Source organism: Natator depressus, chromosome 3 (genome assembly GCF_965152275.1).
Source record: "Natator depressus isolate rNatDep1 chromosome 3, rNatDep2.hap1, whole genome shotgun sequence".
Taxonomy (NCBI): domain Eukaryota; kingdom Metazoa; phylum Chordata; order Testudines; family Cheloniidae; genus Natator; species Natator depressus.
Genome location: NC_134236.1, coordinates 169,316,595 through 169,337,591, shown reverse-complemented (window position 1 = coordinate 169,337,591; position 20,997 = coordinate 169,316,595). Strand labels below are relative to the sequence as shown.

At 43.8% G+C, this 20,997-nt stretch overlaps 1 protein-coding gene across 1 annotated transcript in view; it reads left to right on the top strand.

The window, feature by feature from the left end:
- The first annotated feature begins 907 nt into the window (after positions 1-907).
- HHAT (hedgehog acyltransferase) overlaps positions 908-20,997 on the top strand; it is a 393,415-nt gene continuing 373,325 nt past the window's right edge. The window contains exons 1-2 of the mRNA XM_074949317.1: positions 908-985; positions 1,865-1,983. The gene's annotated coding sequence lies outside the window, so the exon portion shown is untranslated. The remainder of the gene's footprint in view (positions 986-1,864; positions 1,984-20,997) is intronic.

The window sequence follows — 20,997 nt, the reverse complement described above, 5'->3', positions numbered from 1 at the left end:
TAGCAGCCCTCTTAATATTCTTTGGTTTGGACTTAACAAACTGTTACATTGCATGCAGGGAATATGGCCAGAGATTTTGTTGGTTTGTGTTATTTTGGCTAAACAAACCAGAAACCCCAGAGACTAGATTTCTTTTTTCTTAACCTGGGTCTCCTGTAAACGTTTTCGCCAGCTACTTTGGCACACTCACCAGAACTGCTACCACTTCTTTGTCTCTTGTTTCATAGCCAAGGTCTGACATGTCTCCTCTTGCCTGCGGTTGGGATTCTGGATTGAGTCAGTTATTAAAGCCATGTGACCCTTGTATAGCATGCACCGCAGTTCCCCATTTCATTTTAATCTGGCCTCTCATCATAACTGTGCTATGTTTCCCCTGTTGGGTGCTGGCATCACCTGGCTAGTGTCTTGTGATGGCTGTATAGGTTGTTCCCTGCCAAGCTGGCTGTTGAGGGAAATTACATATACCAGGAGTTAGAGTAGGAGCAGAGAGCGAAGGAAGAAAAGCAGGGGATCAGTGGTAAGGCTTCTTGAAGCTGATCCTCCCCTGGGTCCAAAGGCTGTCAGATATATTTGCAGTGCACAGATGCATCGTGCTCTCAGACTGAGGGATTTAAAACCTAAACCGCATACGAGATTTTTTCCTTTCCTATCCCTGGATCAAGAGTCCCTGACAGGGCAGAAGAGTAAATCCTAGATTAGGAGACTAGTTCTGTCAACCCCCGAGGCAGTATGTATTTGCAGCAGGGGGCTATGTAAGCCCTGTCACCCACTTGTGTTTATTCATGTGAAACCTGAATATACTTCACGAAGATGCTCTGTGGAGGGATAACCTAGTCAAACAGGGATACACAGAGGCACCACTGAAGCAAAGAGTATACTGGATCATGTGGCTCAGCCTTGATTGTGCATTAAACAAGAGGATTGTTGAATCAATGCAATAGATTACTGCAATATATACAGATGAAGATGTGCTGTTCCTGGGCAGGTGAGGACAAAGAAAAGACAGTGCAGTAAGATGTTATGGTTCTTAAGAAAGCATTTGCAGTAGACTTTAGAAGTTATTTGGCATGTTCAATTATAACTGATTATCGAAAACACCCTAGTGTTTAGGCTTTACACCTATGAATTACAATGGATTACATTTTTTATTTTCCTCGTAAATATTTAAGTTGGTGTTAATGGGACACTCAACTTAAAATTCACCCATCTATCGGAATTATTCTACCTACTTCCTTTACAAGTAACTATTTAAATGACTATAACTGAAAGAGATTAGAGAGAAATAATTGCATATAATTTTTTTATTTACAATGTGCATTTGACAGCACTTTGTATACAGTGGATTTCACTGCTTCCTCTGTTTGTTTGGGTCTTTCACACAGCAACAGAGGAGAGAGAATTTTCTCTAATTTTTTTTTAAAAAGGAAAATATAATTGTGAAAGCACACAACTTGGCAGAGGTCTGTGGGAGAGGGGAATGAGACTGCTTTAAACTTTTTTTTTAATTGACTTGATTTGAAGTTGACTGCTTCCTTTTGAAGTGGAGAGTAGTTCTTAGTAGCCTTAGGGTGTACAACCTTAACAGGAACGTTGACGATATTGAGAAAACAAGTATTAGAAAACCAGGAAGTTTGTTTAAAGTTATATCCTAAAGATTAGAAAGTATGGAGTAGGACAGTAAAGGTCGTCCAAACAACATTAATTCTACCCCTATACTGAAAAACCAAAAACACTGAGACAACCTTGTCTGTCCGTAACAAATATGAAGAAGAACTCTATATAGCTTGAAAGTGTCTCTCGCCAACAGAAGTTGGTCCAATAAAAGACATTACCTCCCTCACCGTGTTTCCATAACAAAATATAGGTCATCTCATCAGAGGAGAAAATCCAGAAGCACATACTCTGCATCGTACAGGGGTAGCACCATGTCTGGACTGCTTGGAATCAGGTTCAAGCTCAGCTTCTGAAACAGCACAGAACATGGTTAGTTCCTGTTTTTACTTATCGTTAATCTGGTTCAGATGCACGAATTGCTGGTACCTGTTCTCAGCAACTCACCCACCTGTATGATGTGAGCCTCGTACTTGCAAACATTAGGTGGCTGTCAGAGGCAGATCTCCCACCCTCGCCACTGCACTCAAACCTGAGAGGCTTGCCGACACTACAGGTTATGTTGGTGTAACTTACGTTGCTCAGGAGTGTGAATAAGCCACCCTCTGAGCGACGTAAGTAACACCGACCTAAGCACCAGTGTGGAGAGCACTGTCAGTGAGACAGCTTCTTTCCGACGGACATTGCTACCACCTCTCATGGGGGTGGTTTTATTATGCCAACAGGAGAGTTCGCTCCCCTCAGCATAGAGTGCCTTCACCAGATGCACTACAGTGGCGCAGCTGCAGCGCTTCTAGTGTAGACTAGCCCTATAGCTGCAGCTGTAACCCACACACTGTCTGGGTGTGGTGTTCTGTCCCATCTAGTGGCACCGAGACCACTTAAAGAGAGTTAAATGAGTCTGCTCTACAGCCTTAGCTAAGAGCCAGCTGGCTTTTAGCTCATGTGGTAGAGGCTCATACACTAAGCTCAAGAGCTCCCTGGTTAAATCCCACCACTGACGACTGGGGTCTGTCGGTGTTACACAGTCTCACTGAGATGTTTCTGCTCTGCATCAACACCCTGTTGGTTCATGGTGTTTTGCACTCTGCTTCACTGGATGAGAGAATGTCAGACCCTCGGCTGTGAAGTAGGGAAGAAATACCTTCGTAATTTCCCTGGCCAATGCCAGAATGCCTAGGAAGTCTGCCACAGTGCATGCCCTGATCCTGCTTTGTGGCATCACTCTGCGCTATTCTGATTTTGACAGAACTTATTTGCCTCTCCCCATCTACTGTCGCCTCCAAGCATGCAACTCAGGCTGCTAATGTGAGAATTAATTGAGAATATCCACATGCACATTCTCAGTCTTAACATTGAACAACCAAGGTTTGTGTTGTTGAAATATATTTCTCTGCATCAACAATAATTTTTCCCGCTGCCCTGAATACCTTCTCCAAGATGTTTTCTATAAGCTGATAGCTGTTTTTTTTGGTCTGAATTTCACTTTTCAGCAAACATGGAATTTGGAAAATGTAGAAGTATGGGGATCAACACCAACTACTTACATAGCTTTTTGAGATAATTGTGGTGTATTTAGCTACGTAACAGTTAGCCTTTGTTTTCTATGAACTGTAACTTGAAACCTCTATGAACTCTGCTGTCTACACTATAGGCAATTCAGGTTTAGTTCAGAGTGAGACTAGCAGTAGCTTGTGCAAGGAGACATGCACCCTGTGCTCTCTCCTGGGGTCCTAACCTTTGCTCTGTCTTGTTCTGGTGCTCTCTTAATCTAAAGTAGAGGTCATGGTGGCTGAAACTAGGTCTTCATTCAGAAAAACACAACAATAAAGTCTAATTCTACATTATTCTGTGCAATACAGTGATGCATCCAGGACAAATATTTGGTGGTTCCCCCTTGTAAAATATAATGTTGCTCCAGCATAAAATAGACCAGTAGCGTGAACATAAGAAAGGAATTTATTTTCCCCTGCCTTGTACCTTGGGTAGTAATTTACACCTGTACAAAGTAGTTGTACAATGGTACTTCATTTGAATTCTTCTTTTACCTTACATCAGTGATAGCATTTTACAATCCCTTTGCACAGCTGTAAATGATTACACAAGATGCCAGGTTGTGGAGAATCAGACCCAGAATATCCAAGCTACAGTAAGAAGCCACCTTCTGTATTCCTGGGGAACTTAAGACAGGCCTTCACCCATCTCTTGCAGGTAAAATATCCTGATTATGTAGAACTGTCAAAATTAAGCATGCTGTGAGAGACCTACACTTCCCACTCTGTCACATTAAGTTGCATTGATTCTCTAGCACTACAGGTTCTGATCTCAGTCACATCAGTATAAATATTAAGTATCTCATCAAGCGTCAGAAAAAGGAGCAGGAAATGGCATGATGATAGTCAACCTACAAAAATGCAAACTAATACAGCTGAAGGAAAAAAATATAACTGATTAATGGAAACGTGGAAGGGAGTAATGCTGGGGAACTCTCTCCATCCCAGGCTTATGTCTATGGTATCTGAGCACAGTATCTCAGAGTAGGCAGCAAATGAGGGGTGAGCTTGCAATGTGTCATGGCACTGCAAAAAAGATAACACAGAAGCAACCGATTATGTTACAGGGATCTGCCAGTCTCTCTCTACATGGCACTTTTCAGATCACCACCTGGAATACTATGGTCTATACTGGGTACTTAACTATGGTAAATGTGACAGGATGGGACAGGCAGAAAAGAGCTAAGCCCTGCCTGCCTGTCACATGATTCAGCAGGGCTTTAAGGGAAGAGGTGTGTCCCTTTTCCAGGAGCAGAGAGACAGGTGCAAGGGGAAAGACCTCTGGCCTCTGCAGCCTATTCTGGGGAATAGCTTTGTTTTCTTGTTTTGTGTTCAAATTAATGAACCGTGTCCTGCGGAAGGGTCTAAAAGAGACTTGGGCATGGTGCTGAATTCTTCCTGAGCTGGTGAGGGAGCCTACAGTGTAAATGTTGCCAAGCCAGTGGAAATACAGTGAAAAGCAACAAACAATGGACTATTGACTCATTAATGGGGTAAGGCAGGGCCGGATTATGACATTCTGAGGCTCTAAGCTATGTCATGTGTAAGACGCCTTATGCCATATAAAATGAATTTATTATTTTCACAGGACATTGAATATATAAACACAAAAGCTTTATATCTGCATCTATACAAAGGGAAAGTTGTAAAAACAGCGCTCTCTGTAACGATGACATCATGACAGAAATACATTTTAGATATATTCTTTGAACTAATTGCATATGTAAGTAAAGTAGAACTGAACAATACTGTGTTTTTTTTAATTTTGTATTTTTATATTGTAACTAATACCATTTACTAGAAGAGTTCAGGAATTTTTTCTTCTCTATTGGGGCATTTAAATTGTGGAATTCCTTGTCTGAATAAGCAATGAGACTCTTAGAGGATATAAGATGACAGTAGAGGATATAGGATGGGGATAACCCACAAGCTTAAAGCTCAATGGTTAGAGTTTCTATTGATGTGAATTACACCCAGGTAATAAGAAAAGTATCAGAAAATTGTATATGGGTTGTATTTTTCCAATAAATTTGTTTTTATAGAAGGTTATGCTGAATTACCTAATATTGGTTCTAAAATTAGTAACTGAGGGTTTTTATTGAAACCAGTAAAATATTTAATTTTATATTATAAATGTTGAGATTTATATATCTATACAACCACAAATAATATTTTTATTAATATAAATATATGCCGAAAACCTGTGTTTTACCAGGATATTTCTGTGAAAGTTAGTGCTATTTTGTTTGTTCTCACAGGAAAACAAGAGAGGATATATAATTTTTTTTACACCATGAATAGGGAAAATTATCCTTTTTTCATATGAATAAATGAAAAAACATTTGATAAACTTTGTATTTCCCTAACAAAATTAATCCAGACTATATAAAATATATTTACAAATGTTTATTGCGATTTAATTTTCGCTACAAAACAATGAATTGTTGATTTTTCTTTTGCCATACTATAAAAATATAATGTAGTATGCATATGATATGTGATTTATAAGTCTATGTAAGATTCTTTTTACATCGCATACTACCTATAATAAAATATGATCTTGTGCGCTCCAAACCCGCGGAGCAGAAAATCCAAGTCTTTTTTTTTTTCTAGGCAGACATCTCTCTTCGCTTTCGCTTCTCTATCCTCTGTCTCCTCCAAGAGTAAACACCTCAGACACAGAGTGACAACAAGCTATATGCGCAGAAGAGAAAGAATGATAATCTCTAGACAGTCATTGAGAGAGTGAGGAAAAACTAGCCTATATTCAAGCAAATATAATGAATATTATAGGCTTTAATAGGCTATAAATTGTATATGCATGTAGTTTAAAATAACTTGCTCACCAAGTACTCAGAATATTTTGATCTCTCTCTCTCAATATAGAATCTTCCTTCACTTCTCTCAAAACTTGCTATTTATCCTTTTGTCAGCACCATTTGATATTTACTGTGAAGGTGCCCGAAACTGACAGAGGGAAGCCAACAGAAATTTATCCTCCTCAAGATCCACTCGACCCTAGTCCATAAGATGATCACCTGCAAACTCAATCATGCCAAGCATGGATAGTGCGTGAAGCAGAAAGCGGTGCGCACACTAAGACACACAGTTGTACGTACGTATGTACAGATCAAAAGAAGAAAGAACACACTAACATATGAGTATGAGCTTGGCAGGATTGCTTCATGTCACTGCTGTCTCCAACCTCACATTTGTCCCAATTTTATCGGCGGTGAGATTATTTATTTATGTAAATAAGTTTTGAAGGCACGGTCAGAATTGTACTGGTAGCAGCTGGCCAACAAAATGCTGCTTTGGGAGTCTGATAACAGACTTACTCGTAGAAATACTAATTTTACAAGTGCAATTATCGTTTTTTTTCCCTCAACCCTGGCCTCCCACCTGTCAATAATGAACAATTGGTGAAGGGTAAGGGTAAGGTAAAGGTATTTGTGTAGCCAGATGTGTATATTTTTGTCATTTGAACGAAATTGTCTATTTAAAGAATCTTCTTTTTCCCATATCTCCTTTATTTGTCAATGGATTTTGATAAAATTGGAAATGGAGTCAGTTTTTTTCTTTTTTTAGAGGCCCCTCATATTGCGAGGCCCTAAACTGTAGTTTAGTTAGCTTATACCTTAATCCGGCACTGGGGAAAGGCAAAAAGACCAAACATGTATGTGTCAGGTAAACAACTAATGGATAACATTCTACTGGTGTTTGGAGAGGGTAAAGACCAAATGGGAAGGACTACTACTGAGGATGCTCCAAGGCTATAGCTAGAAGCAGTGGGATGAAATAAGCAGAGAGAAATCTAGGGTGAATATCAGGATATGTTTCCTAACAGTGAGATCTGTCAGTGTGGAATAGCCTCAAAAGGGAAGCTGGGAAAGACTGTTTGCTTGAGTCATTTATAACTAGTTTGGACAAGGGGCTGAAGAATATGCTGTAAGGAACAATTCTGGATCTGCCCTTAGGGAGGAACCACAATGACCTAATTGTCTTTTTCCACCTTAGTTTCTCTGATCCTGTAGTTAATCACCATATATTGCCTGTCTGATCTCCACTGAGAGTGAGTGAGGTCATTTCTTTTGTAAACAAACTACTTGTTAGTTATCTAGTAAATGGAACTTAATATTCCACCACATGGAAGAAGTCTGAATTTTATACCAAAGTTTAAACTAGAGATGGGGTCCAAGCCAGAACCTGAATCTGAACACTACTGAGTCTGGTGATAAAATATAGATCTGAATCTTTGTTTGGATTCAACCTGTGATAGGGAGATGTTTGAGCTGAATCCAGACAGGTTTTAGTTCAAATCCATGTATAGTTTAAGACTCTCTCCTTACTGCAGGCTAAACGTGGGTTAAGCAGTCAAGTGTTAATCAATGCACAGCAGCCTAACCCACTGGAGTGTGGCCACACTGTTGAGATCAGTGCATTGCTGTCATGTCCCATGTCCACACTGGTGCTGTGTCTGTCCATGAGAAGCAATACAGTTACCTGGGCACAGATCCTGTGATTCGTAGCACCACAACTCACGGTGTAAGCACAGAGTGTGCTTGTACTCAGAGTGTTGTAGGTCAGCTTGTCTGCCCACTCTGGAGATTGTGGGAGGAAATGGGCTAGGCCCAGGAAATTCATTTCCTGAGAGGGAGCCAGCTGGCATTACGTGTCAAAGGTATGGATTCTGCTCATCCTAATACCTGGGGCCAACAGCGGCTGCTCTAGTGGCAGGCAGTATTTCTTCGGCATGTCTCTGCAGAAGCTGCTGCCAAGAGACAGTGGTGGGTGTTTCAGAGGCAGCTTTTTTTTTTGCCCAGAGAAGATGGAAGCAGTGTCCTGCAGTTATAAGCACAACAACAAGACCAGATCGGGACCACGTGGACATGGAGGAGTAGACTGAGCTGATGTTGTTCTTCACAGCCAACCATCCCCTATGCTGACTGTTGCTTCTGGACAAGGCTCACAAGCACTCAGGGTGGAACCACATTGTGATGGAAACATGGCATCACATCACAGTGGGTCCAGAATTCTCACATGAGGAAAGCCACATTCCTGGAGCAGTGTGAGGCACTCGCTCTGGCCCTTGAGCAGCAGAACAGCCAGTTGAGAGAGCCAAAAACGGCCCAGGAGCACATTGCTATTGACTTGTGGAAACTGGCAACCCCAAGCTGTTATAGATTTGTTGGCAACCCGTCTGAGGTAGGCAAATCCACAGCTGGCACTGTGGTCATGGAGGTTTCCAAGGCAATTTATACTGTGCTGGCCCCCAGGGTTGTAAAACTTGGAAATATTCTGAAATAATTGCAGGATTTGAACGGATGAGGTTCCTGAGCTGTGCAGGTGTGAGTGATGACAAGCATACACCCAGCCTTTGCCTGCCATTTCAAGCAAGAAAGTATATTAACAGGTAAGAATACTACTCCGTAGTTGCGCAGGTCCTTGTGGACCACGGTGGCATATTCATGGCCACCTATATCCGATGCTCTGGCCGGGTGCGTAATGCCAGGGTATTCAGGTCTGGCCTCTTTCAGTATAGGCAACTGGTACATTGTTCCTCCCAATGATAGTCTTCAATGGGGTGTCCCTGACCACCGTGACTGTCGGTAACCCCAGCCTACCTGCTGCTTCCACTCTGGTGGTTGAAGCTTATCCTGACTTGGGCCCCCTGGACAAGCAGCAGGTGAACTACACACTGAGCAGGGGTGTCATTTCCAGTGTGGCGGAACATGCCTGAGGCTGACTGGCACTGCTTACAGACTTATTTGTACTATAGCGTGTTTAACACCATACCTTTGACTAGGGCATGTTGGGTGCTTCATAATATATGTGAGGACAAGGGGGAGTGCTGTGGGATGGGATGGAATGGATTGATGATGATATTTTGAGGTCTACTTACAGACAACCACCAAATGCACCTTGGACTGGCACAGGGTCTGTTAAAGCAAAGGCCGTAAGGGATGCCTTGTGTGCCTGCATTCTTGAGCTGCATGAAAAGTAAACTAGGGCTGATTAATGGGGTTGTCTGGCACATTAAGGCTGTTGCCTTGAAATCAAAAGTAGTCTCTATGCATGAATTAAAGAAATATTTCCTTCTCTAACTTTATTGAAGCTAAAAAATGTGGGCAGAGCAGCTAGTCTAACGTGGTTCAAAGGTGTGCAAAAAACTACAAACAAGTACAAAAACACTGATTTGTGACAAGGTTTTGATGTATTGATCTCCTTCCCCTGCACTGGAGCAGGCACAGAGTGCAGCAGATATTGCAGTTCCGTGGCTCGTTGACTGGGTCCCTCAGGCATTGTTGACTATAGGTTGTGGGACACAGTAGTGTCAAGGTGCAGCCATGGGTTTGGGCACTGGTGCCATGGAGGTTTGCTGGGACTGTCTCATGAGCCTGAACAGTCTCTTGAACATGTTTCTTGGAAACGCCATATTTCACTCCTTAACCTCTGAGTCACGGTGAAGACATTCTGCCAGCAGCTTCTCAGGCTCCCTGTCCTCCTTCCTTCACTTCTCCAATCTCACACTGTCCTTCTTTCCCTTTTCCTCCTGTCTCCTCCTTTTATGGTGTGTGGATCAGTCCTTATGCACCACCATGAGCAGGTAATCCTGGTCCTTCATTGCTTTGACCTCAAACTCCAAAGCCTTTCACTGACAATCAGTGGTCTCCTTGATGTCCTCCCCTCTCTCAATGAGTCTTCTGCTGTGGCACAGGGCCCTGACTGACACGGGGAAAAAAAGTTTGAGAGCTTAGAACCTTTCTCAGTGTACGCAGCTGTAAATAAAAAGTATCAACTTTTAGCTCTAAAGAATGCAGTTCCTTTTATTGATTCTCCCACCCAGCAAAATTCTGCCTGGTGTGAAGCTTTGTAGAGGACTGTTCCCAGGAAAAAGAAATAGTGAGTTAATTTTACATTCCAACTCTCCCAAAAGTGGGCACAGGGGAGTCCAGGTCCTGGGAGACAGAGCAGCATTGGCAAGTATGTCAAAACCTTGTCAGGCTGCTGCTTACAAGACGTGGTCCTGCTTGAGATTCCAGAATGGAAAAGGGAGCAGTTATTCTAAGCCTTGGGAAGGAGCCTTTCCAGCTCTGCAAGGACAAATCTTTCTGCGTTCTGTGGCAGATGAACTGATAAATGACTGGAAAGGATTTGTCCATTACAAGGGAAGCAGAGGGAGGTTTGTTTGCCTTATGAAGGAATCTCAGACTGCCTGGAATTTTTACTGAGCAAAAAATTCTATTTGATTGTGTTCCATTCCTGGAGAGTAATCAGATGAGCAATAAAACAGCTTCTGCGCTAGTCAGAGGGTGCCTTAACGTGCTGGGGTATTTTGTTACTAGTGCCTTTAAGGACTGTGTTATGGCAAGTAACATTTTGCCTGGACTGTGGCCACAAAGCATTTTATTAATGGAAAAGCAAAAAGCTATTACATTAAGCCACTGTAACCTGTTGGTTTGCAGAGGGGGTTTTCTCTGCTTGTCTGCCATTTTGAGTAGCGTGGTTGGAATTGGAGTGAATGAGGAATGGCAGTGATGGTGGACAAGCGTAATGTCGCTGCATCTGCCCACAACTAAAGCAGCAGCCAGAATTATAGGCTAAAACCCATCCAAATATTTCATAATATACTTCAAAACAATAGGAAGAGAGGCCCCAGCTGCGATGCTCCCCTAGTGTTTCTCTGTGGGGTTCATCCACTCTCTTGTTCTTCCTGGTCCAGACCAAGGAAGACATCCTGTGATTTGGGGGCTGCGGTCCTCTCCCTTTCTGGGCCAGTTGTCTGAGGGGCTGAGGTGGTGTCCATGCCCTCATGGGCATCAACAAAGTTTGAAACCCACATGATGAAATGGGGCTCTGTGCTCAGCATGCCTCTCAGAACATGGTCCAGCTCATTGTAGAGCATGGAACTTGTCAGGCAGTGCTGGATTTGGAATTATCCTTCCAGTACTTCACCTCGAGCCCCTTCATCCTCTCCCTGTACTGCTGTCTGGTCTGCTTGATCCAAGATATAACTTTGTTCCTCTTTGAGCACCTCAAGTCATGGTCTTTGCCAAAGATGCACCAAGATACCGATGTCAGTTTCTGACCGGGTGGCTGCAATATTGAGTGTTCTTCTGCTGTTTCGTACACCGGAAATGAATGAGGTTGAATCGGGAGAAAGAACAAGCAGTGTGGGACCAAGGATGCTGAGCAGAGGCATTTGAAGAGCCAGGGTCAGAACACAGGTAGATGGCATGAGAGTACACCAGATTGGATGTCCTGGGGGCTTGTGAGAAGGAATCTAGAGAACCATCATCTGCTAATTGTTGAGACTGGGCATGGCTGCATGTTTTCACTGAAGTTACTTTGGATACACAGGATAAGATAACTCAGGGTCTGCCCTGTACCTCAGGGCATGGTGGCTGCCTCACCACCTGGCACAGACAGAGGTATGGGATGTGTGCACACAGAGCATGTTATGGGGAATGCAAGGTAAATCTACAGAGAAGACAAAGCCTTAATCCTAGCCTCCAATCACTATGAGGTGAAAGATATTTGTTTTAAAGGCTGCAGAACAGACTGATTTAGCGACAATGGAAGTAGTGTGCAATATCCCAGGCAGAATTTGCCTCTTATTTGTGGAAACTGAAATCCAGTAGTATCTCTTGCGTCTACAGCTGATAACAAAAGCCAATAACTAAAAAATAATCCCAATACACGTTCTGGGCTCTAAACTGTCCTAGATCTCCTCATCAGCGGGTCATAGGGCAGGGGAACTTTAAAGATGGGGATGTTACCAGGCCATGCTGAACAACCACAAAATTACTGATGATTATTATGGTTTTTATATTACTTTTGTATTAAAGTAGTACTCAGTCTTCACCCTATTTGATTGCCTGACTGCCAACACTATCTAGAACCCCTGTGTGTGTGTGGGGGGGGGGGGGGAGGGCGGAGAGTGAATTGAAACTACATAAGGCTGTTTGCACATAGTCATTGCCTTATGATCAGTGGGTGTCAGTGTATGCTGTCTGTGTGTGTCTCTCTCTCTCTCTCCAAATCCCAGCTCCGAGGCTCAGAAAAATCAACCACTGCACCCCACCAGCCGGACCCTCCCCTTCCCTTCTCAGGTGCTCCCACCATCAGTACAGCCTGACCCCCTTGGCCCATGAGCAGTGATGAGCTGCCAAAATCTTAACGGGTTCCCTCCTCACCCCGTGAGGGGGCGTTGCCCACCCCTGCCCCCCAGGACTCCTGCCCCATCCACCCCTGACTGCCCCCAGAATCAGGCAGGAGGGTCTCCTGGGCCACCGTAGTGGGTGCCCACCCCTAAGAGCCAGAGGCACCTGCCGGGGGGTGAGGTGGGGAGTCCCGGAGGTGCTTACCTGGGGCAGCTCCTAGGAAGCATCTGGCAGGTCCCTCTGGCTCCTAGGGGCAGGGGAGCATAGCTGGGGGGGAGCAGGAGGAGCGGCCGCTCCCTCACTGATCACATCAAAAGTGGCGCCTTAGGCGCCAACTCCCTGGGTGCTCCAGGGCTGGAGCACCCATGGGGAAAACTTGGTGGGTGCAGAGCACCCACCGGCAGCTCCCCACTCTGCACCCGGCCCCAGATCACCTCACCTCCGCTTCGCCGTCTCCGCTGAACACACTGCCCCACTCTGCTTCTCCACGCCCCCCCGGCTTCCCGCAAATCAGCTGTTCAGCGGGAAGCCAGGGAGGGTTAAGAAGCAGGCTGAGGCTTCCCGCTCAGGCCGAGGGTGGCAGAGGTGAGCTGGGGCGGGGAACGGTTCCCCTGCGTGCCCCCCATCCTGGGTTACCTGCTGCGGTGTGGGCAGCCCTCCTCACGCCCCCCTCGTCCTCGACCCCAGCGCACCTCTGCCTCCCTGGGCCTGAGTGGGAAGCTGCGGCCTGCTTCTCAGCATGCCCCAGCTTCCTGTGTGAACAGCTGATTTGCGGGAAGCCTGGGGGAGCGGGGGCGGAGAAGCAGAGCGGGGCAGCATGTTCAGGGGAGGAGGCGGAGGCAGAGCGGAGGTGAGCTGGGGCCGGGAGTGGGGTGGGGAGCTGCTGGTGGGTGCTCTGCACCCACCAAATTTTCCCCTTGGGTGCTCCAGGGCTGGAGCACCCATGGAGTTGGTGCCTAAGGCGCCACTTTTGGCCAGTTAAATTTAGAAGCCCTTTTAGAACCGGTTGTTGGACAACCGGTTCTAAAAGGGCTTCTAAATTTAACAACCGGTTCTAGTGAACCGGTGTGAACCAGCTCACCCCTGCCCATGAGCCCCTACACCCACCCCTTCCCAGAAGCCTCCGCTCTCAACGGAGCCCCACCTACCTTCCCCTCTAAGAGAAGCCCCCGCCTTCCCCACCATATTGGTGAGCCTCGAGTCCACCTGTCCTCCTTCCCAGTCCTCGGTGCCAAGAGAAGTAGGAGCAGTTTTGCTGCATTTTTGGCATGCTGAGGGACAAGAACAGAGCAGGACACAAGTGTTGTGCCATGCCAACAGCACACCCAGCCATGTGATACTGTGCAAGGTACTTACAAGACTGTGTGGCAGCTGGCGCTGCTGTGTGTGCACACAGCTTACAACTGGGAGGAGGGGGAGAGAAGCACGTTTTCTTTGGCAACCAGCAATGCAGTGTAAAAACCCAAACCAGCCAGGTGGCAACTACAGCTGACCTTTTGTGACGAGGCATGGGGGTCCTTTAAGATGGATTCCAAGTCTAGCAGTGCCCCTTTCCTGCTTTTAGCCCAGAGGAGGCAGGTGGAAATTGTAGGCCTATATAGTGAGGCATGCTGGGAAGTGTGTGTGGGGAGGGGAGCAGGTTATATAACTAGCTTCTCTGTCTCAGAAGGGAGAGAGGATGTGGAAAGAGCAGATGCGCTTGATCTTTCCACTGAAATGACATGATGGGAGCTAGAAGAAGCGCTGAAGCCTCATATAGGAGGTAAAGAATGCTGGGAAGGGGGCTCTGAGATAGCTTAGGAGGAAGCTGTTTTGATTAACTGGCTTTGTGGAACTTTTGGTGGGTGTGTGTGTGTGGGGGGGGGAAATCTGGTTTTAGGAGACCAGAGTGGGAGAACAAGGTGGAGGAAGCAGCCTTGGGCAAAGGAGTAGTGTGGGCTGGAGGTCCAGAGTGAGCATCTACTTGCTTCTTAGGGTACTGAGCCCATACCACACCCAAGTGGGAGCTCAATGCAACCCCCTAGTGAGAAGCTTGAAACCCAGGTGAAGACTGATTTGGATTTGCTGTGTTTGATGTTGGCTCTTATTAGCCAGGTAGAGGTGAAATTTTGGGTTAGCTGGACAGCTAACTTAACAGTCTGCTGAGGAAAACTGAGGAAGTGGGCACTTTACTATGTTAACAAGTAAGAGTCCTTCACTCCATATTTTTCCTGCACAGTCACTGAAGAGAACAAAGTTAAGCCCATTTAACAGGGTGAGAGAAATGGTATTAAGCCCCAGCAGCCCGCGAAGTGGAATCAGATGCCTCTTGGCTCCCAAAGACATTAACAAAAGTACAGGATCTGAATGTGATCTTCATCAGACAAGTCCCCAGAAGCATCCTATCCCCTTGTGCACAAACATAAATGACAATAAAGCCTGTCTAGCTCCGTCAGTAGAGCCTGATGGTGGACTCTTGTGCTGCATATACTGAACTTAAGTTTGCAGCTGTAGTGCAATGTGACTTTCCTGTCTGCAGGAGTTAGGAATCAGTGATGCTTTGCCATTGTCTCTTTCAATTATGCTCATTTGTATGCGATACCAATAACTTTAGGAATATTCTTTAGCTTAATTTTCCCATGACTTCTATTTGAGTCCTTGATTCAGCAAAGCACTTAAAGTTAGGCAAGTACTTAGGCATACCTTGCTGAGTTGGGCCCTTGTTGTACATGTGTAGATTTGCAGATGGTTAATCTTATAATCGATATGAGCACAAATCAAAATGCTGCATCCAAACACCTCTTTGAGATTTTAGATCAGGATCCAAATTCTGTACCTGGAGCACACCTCTACCTTATAATAATGCTACTGCTAATCAACCAGGATACTAAAGGGCATCAAAGTGTGGCCATGAGCTAAAGATTTTGTCAGTCAGGTTTAAACTTTGCATTTTCAAATCCAAAGCTTTGCATAGTGCAGAAATTCTAGGGTAAATGTAAATAGCATTCGTCTGGAGGATTAGCTGTCTCTTGTCCAGAAATGCCACACCTTGTAATTAAAGAAGAGGCTGTTCGTATGCGACATAGGAATGTGTAGGGTGTGGGCCATCTCGGATTTACAGGCTATAGCATTTATGCAAGAGGCTAAACCCTGTTTAGAGTTACAAAGGTGGTAAAACCTTTGTTTAAATATAACATTGCTTTGAAAATCTGGCAAACCTCTAGTGGGAGAATGTAGTTGCGAGTAAGCTCTTGCTAGAGAAAAAACTCCAGGATAAATGCAGTAGTATTACTCCAATAGCTGCTGAGCTGATCATTTCTCTTTGTGTGCAGTAACAAGATAACACTGTGCAGGTTGCATATATCAATATATATATTAGTTGGTTACAGGGAGTTACAAAGTTAGGCTGCATGTTGTAGATCAACTTCATAATTATCCCTTTGATCCAAAAAGCATGAGTGAATTTTAGTGCCAAAATAAATGCAACGAGAGTACTTCAGGTTGTGTTTAAAAAAAAAATCTGATGAAAACTGAGCATAAACACAGGGCTCAGGAAGTCACTTCGGTTGTGCTCTTTTTTTTTTTTCCTTCTCCATTGAGCGATTAGACACTGAGATACTTAAAGCCTGGCAGAATAATGTTATTTACATTTGTCAGCTCACACCTAAAGATTCATGTTATAAGGGGAATCCCTGTAGATTAATTCAGTGCATTTTTGACTAAACGTCTGGCTCATTTAAAAAATATGAGTTAACCAGAAAAGGTATAGTGGATTAAAACTCATGGAACATTCTTTCTGTGCTAGGCAGCACCACTAGTGGTTGCTATGAAAGTTCCAGTGGAGAGTCAGCCTTCTGATTCACAGTCATAGAATATCAAGGTTGGAAGGGACTGAGGTCATCTAGTCCAACCCCCTGCTCAAAGCAGGATCAATCCCCAATTTTTGCCCCAGATCCCTAAATGGCCCCCTCAAGGATTGAACTCATAACCCTGGGTTTAGCAGGCCAATGCTCAAACCACTGAGCTATCCCTCCCCCCAACAGGGTAGGTACTGGACATCTGGGGTCAGGCTTGATACTACGCTTGATCTTAGCCACTCTCCTGCACAATACTCACTGTTCCTCAAATGGGGAGGAGGTGGTGGGGGTCTTATGGTGTGCCTGAATTGGCAAAAGTGCAGAACGGTATTCGATATGCTATTAGGGCATGCAAAAACAAGGAGAGACGTATATTTGCTAATCCACAAACTCTGGTAACTTGCAATGGGTCTCACCATTGTGAGTGCAAAATATAGAGGTTTTATTGCATGAGTTTCTGAATGACTACACTGTCTCTTTGCACTGATGAAAGGTATTGATTCTAAAAGAACCTCAAAAATCTCCTCCTCGGAAAATGACCAGATTTTCAATGGAATAAAACAAGAGGAGTTTACCACAGTAATGTGAGTGAAGGGTGTGGCAGTTGATTCACAATTTTGAAGTCCTGAAGGGATCATTATGGTCATCTAGCTTGACCTCAGTTGGATGGTGTTTTCCTTCCATGTTAGTATTGGTTGTGGTATTACAGCAATACTGTTTTGGGGCCACATTGCTCACCTCTGCAGCAGCTGGGCACAAAAGGTTGGGGATGCTGCCAGAAATCTCTTCCTCTTGGCAGCAGCCAGCCACAATCACAGTCCACACACTCTCTGAGAAAACACAGGGACTGCTCCCCTAGTAAAATTCCGCAGCAGAGCACCCTCCAAAGGGAGGCAAATGGGATGGAAGGGGCAGTGCCAGTGCCCCGACCCTATCCACAGTGGTTCAGTGCAAGCTTAGTGTACAAGGGGTAGGATGCTTCACTATTTGAAAGGCACAGCAGCAGGTGTCCCCCATGAATGGCAGGCAACTCCAGAGCTCTCTGTACACCTCCTTACTAGCAAGCAGGCTCAGTGCCTCAGTGAGTAAGCTGTTGTCTAAATTCCAGCTGTGTTTATGTGAATAGTCTTTAGCTAGGTATTTCTGGGTGTCTGTAATTGATTTTTGTATGCATTTGCAAAAACTTGTCCTCAAGCTGGGTTGACTCTGACCAACACAATTCTTTGTGTGTTTTAGTTTGCATCAGATGCAGCCTGATTCTTGTATAAAAATTCCATGGGAAAATCCAGTAACGCCTGCATAGCTGATTTGGTATGGCACTGGCTTTAATTGTTTTCAGACTTCAGTTATGAAGGCCAAGAAACTAAAACCCAAATAATGTTTTATTTCTATCCCTTTGCAAACGGAGTCTCTGTGGAATGCATGACTGTAGCACTCAACCCTGTATGTAGAAAAGCGTTTTAAATGTCCTACAGATGCCTGCTCGGTAGCCTCTATATATTTATTGGGCCAGACTCTGCTTTCATGCTCATGCAATTCCACTGGAGTTGGCTGGATTGCAAGGGGCAATGTCTGACTAGAATTTGGACTGTTGGCTCAATACCCCACCACCCAATCCAATACATGTTTGATTATGAACTGGAAACGATATTCGGAATAACTAATGAAAATGGACAAAATTCTCCTGAACTACACTAATACAACTTTCTGTCTTCAATGGAACTGAATGCCTCAAGGGGTTGATAAGAAGATAGTCCTTTGCTCTGGATCTGCTCTAGGATGGAAGAGACTGAAAGTCATGGGTACCTGAAGATCTTGTGGGTAATAAGTTGGTGGTCTCAGTCCACCTCTGTTGGCAGTCCCAGTGCCAGGTCTATGTGTTGTTGTTTGAAACAACATATGACCAAATCCTGAACTGAAACTATAACTCAGTCTGTGGCTACACAGACCACTTGAGTTTCACACTGAGCAGAATTTTATGTGAGCAGAATCTGTTCTGTAGACGTATACCTCAATGATTTGCAGTTGTCATATATTTTGGCCCAAACTGTCAGGTTTCACTTCTGGCTTCAGGTGAGTTATGCCAGTCTAACTGAGAGAGGGCTTGGCCCTGGGTGTACAAGCTATTCCAGAATCAATTTCAATATTTTTTTAAGTCTTACAGCTCCAAATTGTTTAAGCCTTAGTTTAGCAATATCTCTTTGCTGAGGTCAATGTGAGTCTTACTCAATTAAGGAAAATGGCATTTGGCCCAAAGAGTATTAAATGTGTATTTGCATTAAAGAAGCCTTGGAGCCACTTGTCAAGATACTGTATTGGTAGGGCAGGACAAACTGCAGACAGTCAGTGATCTTTACTTTTCTCCATTGTAATCACAAAAAGAAGGTGCAATAAAATTAGGGGGAGTCATTTTTGGCTAGCTCCTTGTGGTTTTCATTTTGTAAATCTTCTGTGTAGCCCAGCTAATCTGAAAATGGCAGGAAACTCCATTCTAGTTATTAAGAGACACTCAACATCTGCGATCTAGCAGTACTGGCCAACTGTACATTTGGGACCTAACAGTCTAGGTACTGGCAAAACTGGTATCCTCTAACCCTAATATATTCATTTACCAGTTGATGGTGTTGTGAGTATGTCAACAGAGCAGCTCTCGAACACGGCATATTTTAAAACGAGAACTAGACCATTAATCAAATGCTCGATTTTTTGTTTTGCTGACCTACTTAATTAAAAAAGGGTCTAAAAATGGAAGGGCTGTTTAGTTTAACATGAAGACAGAGTTGGTTTTTTTCCCAACATCTGTGTCCAGAAAGGAAGAAAAATCCTGTTTTGACTGGCCTTCCTCCATCAGTCATTTTTTTTTATTTCTTGTCTAAAGCAAAGTAAGTTACATAAACATTCCACCTCTTTCCATAAATTGGCTGCAGTTTCTGAACAATAGAGTTACTGTGAAAAGAAAAAAAACCAACCACAGACACACCCCGCAACTGTTGTCCCACAGCCAAAGAGAACTAAAGACACATTCTTTGAAAGTACCAAAAAGGAAATCCATGGTCTTAAGGCAAGACCTTTTATGTTATGTTTGGAAGTGTTCCTTGTTTCTCTCCTTCCCCCCCACTTCTTTTTTAGCTTTCTTAATGCAACATGCTTGAGAAAGCAAAAGGGTTCTAGGCAGAGCTTTATTCTTTCTTGACGTGTTGATAATATTTGTCAGTACTCACTAAATGGTGAGTGGATAGTGACAGAACACTGAATACTAGCACCTCAAAAAGTGGAAAAAACATGCACAGTGTACTTATATAGCACTAGTAAGGCTTCTGAGGCTTCCCTAGTCAAAAATATGTCACTCCTAAAAGTAGATATGTTAAGACAGAAATGTCTGTTTTAATACTGGCAAGGCTGAATTCTATAATTGATAATCCTGAGACTACCATGGTGCCCTTCACTCATGCACCTCAAAGTGCTTTACAAATGGAAATTCAGACTCATCACTACCCAGTGAGGTAGGGAATTGTTGTTGCAAATTTACAGCTGGGGAAATTGAGGCATAGAGAAATTAAGTGACTTGCTCATTGTCGCAGAGCAAGGAATACTACCCAGTCATCCTGATTTATGGTCCTTTTCTGCATCTACTAGCCCACACTGACTGTCAGATAAAATACACTGTTAATTGCCATTGACTGATGCCATTCCTGGTTGACTACAGGGCTGCAATCCCAATGAGAATAAAACTACCATTGCTTTCATTGGGAATAAACTCCAGGCACCAGGAGTCTGTTGGTTTTTTGTTTTGTTTTGTTTTTTACAAATGTGCAAAACAAGCACAATAATTGTGCATATAAATGACCAGTTAGGTGTCTGTCTGGACTCTTGTGTATTTGTACACACAGCTATCACGACTGCATATGCAATCTCAGTAACTGTGTGCAATTCTAAAATTGCTGCCCTGTGTATACTCAGAATGGAGGTAGAAGGCTTGTCTTTACTGCAACAATTATCTTAAATTACTCCACTCCAGCTAGCCTAACTCATGTAAAAGCAGGCACACTACAAAACAATGCAATCAGCATAGAGTAAATGGGTTAGCATCTGACGAGTTGTGTTAACTCAAGCTATAACCTTTAGCTGCATTCTCACAACATTATTAACTTGAGTATCAGTAGCACTCAAGCTTCAACCCATGCCCCTGACATTCAAAATTCAACTCATACACTTTGATGGCCAGCCAGCTTGAGGTTTAAAGACCATTCAACTTGAGCTAGAGATTTTTGTATGTGGACAGTGGTTGGACTAGGGGCAACAGTCACATTCTACCTTGAGCTAATAATGCAGTGAAGACAAGCCATGTAGGGTGACCAGACAGCAAATGTGAAAAATTGGGATGGGGGTGGGGGGTAATAGGAGCCTATATCAGAAAAAGACCCAAAAATCAGGACTGTCCCTATAAAATTGGGACATCTGGTCACCCTAAAGCTATGTGTGGTCTAAATTATTAGATTAATTATATATTTATCCAGAAAGGGAGCTGTATTGAACAAATGTTAAATTATTTAAGAAGTTTATTAAGATTATCGATCTACTGTCAGGTCACCAGTGGAAAAATCCAAATAATGAAAACGACAAATCAAGAAAAAAATCTGAAAAATTAGGTTTGTTGAATTTTAGTAAATTAGATTCTATAGATGTATTTTGCAGATTTGATCTATAATAATTTCCTATACCTGTATGTTATTTGTATTACAGTAGCACCCGCAAATCTCTGCTAGGGTCGAGGCCCCATTATGACAAATGCGGTACGAACACTCGGGAAGACACGATCCCTGACCCAAAGAT